The sequence below is a fragment of the Lygodium microphyllum genome, chromosome 2 (genome assembly GCF_053477565.2).
Source record: "Lygodium microphyllum isolate KBCC chromosome 2, Lygodium_microphyllum_v1.1.10, whole genome shotgun sequence".
Classification (NCBI taxonomy): domain Eukaryota; kingdom Viridiplantae; phylum Streptophyta; class Polypodiopsida; order Schizaeales; family Lygodiaceae; genus Lygodium; species Lygodium microphyllum.
In genome coordinates, this window is record NC_141136.1 from 34,610,058 (window position 1) to 34,615,175 (window position 5,118).

Consider the following 5,118-nt stretch of genomic DNA (forward strand, 5'->3'; position numbering starts at 1 on the left):
ATCAACCAAACTGCTTCACAAGCCACTAAGGCAGCTCCTCTGTACTTAGCTTTTGTACTAGACAATGCAACAGTAGGCTATTTCTTACTCTACCAACTAATCATACTGCTGCCCAATCCAGATGCATAACCATTGGTTGACCTCCTATCATAGGCACAACCAGCCCAATCAGCATCAATAAACCCTGTCAAGTCAAGAGATTTTTCATATGCATAAAATAGCCCATAATCTACAATACCCTTTACATATCTCATGATCCTCCTGACTACATCTAAATGTGGTTTGCGAGGCTTCTGCATGAACTGACTAATCAGCCCCACTGCATAACATAAGTAAGGATGGGTAATAGTCAAGTATATCAAGATGCCCACCATCTGTCAATACATTGTTACATTCTCTATGTCATTCCCAACATCAATCTGTAGCTTGACATTCTAATCAAGAGGTGTCTCCATAGGCTTGCATTCAGCCATACCATACTTCTGCAACATATCATGAGCATACTACTTCTGTAGCAGCCATATACCTTGAGGTGTAGAGACTACCTCAATCCCAAGAAAATGCTTTATTTCACCAAGGTATTTGACTTTGAATTCAGCCTGTAAACATGATTTAATTGCAGCAATGCCCTCTTCATCATCTCGAGTGATGATAAGATCATCTACATAAAGCACTAGAAACACATATCCATGATTTGTCTTCTTCGTGAATTGACTCTGATCTACATCACCCAATCTAAATCTATGTTTCTGTAAATAACTGTTGATCTGAGTGTTCCATGCTCTAGGTGCCTGTTTCAGTCCATATAAAACCTTTTTTAGCTTACATACATGTGTAGGAAATTTCGGGTGAATATAGTCTCAAGATTGTGGGAGAGAAGGAAGGAGTCTCACTTGTAGCTTTCTTGCTTGCACAATGGGGGAATACACACAAGGGTGGAGGCTGAAAGCAGTTTTCCTGTTCTTAGTTGTGTAAGCCAAAAGAACTCACATACAAAGAAATAGAAGAACCCTATATATGGGTCTCAAACCAAACTCAACTAACTAAGGTGGCATACTAACTGAGCCACGAACTAGAGTAGATAAGGATAGCTATCATGTAGCTATTATTCATGGGCGGTGTACCAACCGCGTCTGCAACTGACAAGTCGGTGACATAAATACACAACGGTCACCCTGGCGTATCACGAGTGGAGCTCGATATCTCAACAATGCCTACAGCTGGCAAAGATATAACGCCAGTTGATTAGTGTAGTCGGTTATGCACTATTTGACTTAGAAGGCCACTTTCCTTTATGTTGTATCTTATCTATACTTTGTGTTTATTGTATAGTGTGTGGAAGAAGAAGAAAAATTAGTAAGAAAAGTTGGCTTCCATCTCTCTTCTTGTGTTCTTGAGTGAGCTTCCTCTTGTGTATATAGTGTGTGTTTGGCACAACAACTCAAGCACATCCCCCCATCATGGAATTCTTGACATAGCCATGGTAGGAGAAGTTAGCAGCATGCATCTCAGCATGGAAAAAGTTAGCAGGAATGATGGCTGCTTCTACTTTTGGAGTTTGACTTCTCCATGGTGGTGCGTAAAGGGAAGTATCATTACATGGCTGACCATTACTATTCTATGAGCATAGTAAGCCAGTTGAGCTTACAAGTTATTGTGATGCAGATTGGGCTGCTGGCTGTATGTATGATAGGAGATCAACCAGTGGATATGCATTTGGTCTTGGAAGCAGCATGGTCAATTGGAGTAGTAAAAATAACCTATTATAGCTCTCTCAAGTACAAAGGCAGAATACAGGGGTGCAACATTGGCTGCATGTGAGGCTACTTGGCTAGTTAAGTTTAGATGACTTGGGAATTTATGTGGATAAACCAATCAAGCTATATTGTGATAACATGAGTAGTGTGCTTCTAGCATGCAATCCAGTTTATTATACCAAGTCAAAGCACATAGAGGTACATTACCATTTCATTAGAGAAATGGTGCTTGGAGGTAGGATAGACCTCATACATGTGAAGTTTGAAGACCAAGTGGCAGATATCTTTACCAAATCCCTTGGTAGAGATAAGTTCACTCATTTTAGATCGTCGCTTGGGATACATGAAGTGACTTGAGCCTGAGGGGGAGTGTTGAGATATGCAAGCTCAATCTACATGCTACTGTCAAGATTGTGGGAGAGAAGGAAGGAGTCTCGCTTGAAGCTTTCTTGCTTGCACAATGGGGGAAGACACACAAGGGTGGAGGCTGAAAACAGTTTTCCTCTTCTTAGTTGTGTAAGCCAAAAGAACTCAAGTACAAAGAAATAGAAGAACCCTCTATATGGGTCTCAAACCAAACTCAACTAACTAAGGTGGCATACTAACTGAGCCATGAACTAGAGTAGATAAGGATAGCTATCATGTAGCTATTATTCATGGGCGGTGTACCAACCGCATCTGCAACTAACACGTCAGTGACATAAATGCACAACGGTCACCCTGGCGTATCACGAGTGGAGCTCGATATCTCAACACTCCCCCTCGAGCTCAATCCCAATTCCTGCACACCAAGCAGGTCTCTGAACTTGCGCAGCTTCTCTGCGCCCAATGCCTTTGTGAATATGTCAGCTACCTGATCCTCTGTGCTGACATAAACTAGATCAATAAGACCTAGTAAAACCCTCTCTCGCACATAGTGATAATGCACCTCAATGTGCTTTGTTCTAGCATGATAGACTGGGTTATTTGCCAAGTGTATACTACTCATGTTGTCACAATAAATGACAACTGGCCCATCTGTAGACTGATGCATTTCATAAAGTAGCTTATGCAACCAAGCTACCTCACATGCAGCCATTGCTGCACCCCTGTACTCGGCCTCTGTGCTCGACAAGGCAACTGTAGGCTGTTTCTTGCTGCTCCAAGTGACTGCAGCACTCCCAAAAGAGAACACATATCCACTGGTAGATCGTCTATCAGAAATACTACCAGCCCAATCAGCATCAGTGTATCCATGTAACTGTATCTGAACCCCAGTCTCATAAAATAGTCCATACTGCAATGTGGACTTCACATACCTGAGTATGCGTCTAGCCGCATCCAAATGCGGTTTCCTTGGAGCCTGCATAAACTGACTTACCAATCCAACAACATAGCTCAAATCTGGCCTGGTAATAGTCATATAAATCAAACTTCCTACTATGCGTCTGTACATAGTAGGGTCTTCTAGAAGCTCACCTGCAACTGTGCTTAGCTTCACATTCTGCTCCAAAGGAACTGAAATAGGCTTACAGCCTGTCATCCCATATTTGGACATCATGTCCAATCCATACTGCCTCTGCAAGAGCTGTATCCCACTTGGTGATCTAATCACCTCAATGCCCAAGAAATAACGCAGCTCTCCCAAATCCTTCATCTCAAACTTCTGCTTCAATAGCATTTTCACATGAAGGATATCTTCATCACTGTCACCTGTCATAATCAAATCATCAACATAAATGACAAGTAGCATAATACCTTTCTCTATTTTTCTCACATAAAGTGAGAAATCTGCCTTGGAAATCTGAAAGCCAATAGTGACAAGATACTGTCCTATCTTGTCAGACCATGCTCTAGGTGCTTGCTTCAAGCCATACAAGGCTTTCTTCAACCTGCAAACAAACTCAGGATGAACAGCATGCACATAACCTGGTGGCTGCTCCATATAGACCTCTTCTTGCAAATCACCATGCAAGAAGGCATTCTTTACATCCATCTGATGTAAAGACCATCCCTTTGATGCAGCCATAGCAATGACTGCTCTTACAGTTGCCATCCTTGCAACCGGACTGAATGTTTCTTCATAGTCGATGCCATATGTTTGTGCATACCCCTTGACTACTAACCTTGCCTTGTATCTGTTCACAGAACCATCTGCATTGTGCTTCACCTTATAAACCCACTTACAGCCAATTGAATTCTTACCTTTAGGCAAAGGTACCAATTCCCATGTAGCATTTGCTTCCAAGGCATCCATTTCTTCATCCATGGCTTTCTCCCATTTTTCTTTTCCCATGGCTTCCTCAAAAGAAGTGGGTTCTGGTTCCTGTATCACTTTAACCATATATGCATAGTGAATGGCTGTAAATCCATCATATTTCAGCCTATCCACAGGATACCTAACTCTGGTAGACCTGCGCAAAGTGGGTTCACTCCCAGGTGCTCTCAAAACATCCCTGGTCTTCCTTACTCCAGGTGTAACAATAGAAGGAATACCCAACTCATCATCAATGCTCTGTTCTGAGCCACTGGATTCACCATCCACATAAGAGTGACCTGCATTCACATCAAACATGGGCTGATCAACCTTCTCTTTTCCTTTTCGTGATACCTGCATACCACTATCTGCATTACTTTGAGAAGATTCTCCTGATCTCAATCTGCCTGTCCATGGCGAAGAATGTGAACCACTGCTAGAGGATGCTCCAGGTCCACTAATATTTTGTGACTGCTGCTGTGAATTCTGTGCAGCATTACCATTTTGTGCATCTACATCATCAATCACATTTACTGGTTTATACCAGCTACTCATCTCATCAAAAACAACATCTCTGCTCACTGTAAACTTGCGAGTAGAAGGGTTATAGCATCTATACCCTTTTTGCTGCAGAGAGTAACCAATAAAGATGCATTTCTCAGCTTTTGGATCCAACTTGGATCTCAACTCATCTGGCACATGTACATAGGCAATGCAACCAAAAATTTTCAAATGAGAAATATCTGGTTTCCTACCAGTATACCTCTCCTCTGGAGTCATTCCATGTATTGCTGCAGTGGGAGTCCTGTTCATTATGTAGACTGCTGTAGCAACTGCTTCAGCCCAATAAAAATCTGGCAAGTCTTTTTCATTGAGCATGGCACGAGATACCTCTCCAATATGCCTGTTTTTCCTTTCTGCAATTCCATTTTGTTGTGGGGTATGACTGCATGAATATTGCTGCTTTATGCCATGCTCCTGCAGGAACCTTGCAAACTCATTTGAGAGGTACTCTCCCCCTCCATCTGACCTTAGGCATTTTATCTGCATGCCTGTTTCTTTTTCAACCATCGCTTTAAGAGTTTTGAAATGCCCAAAAACTTCACTTTTCTTTTTCATAAAATA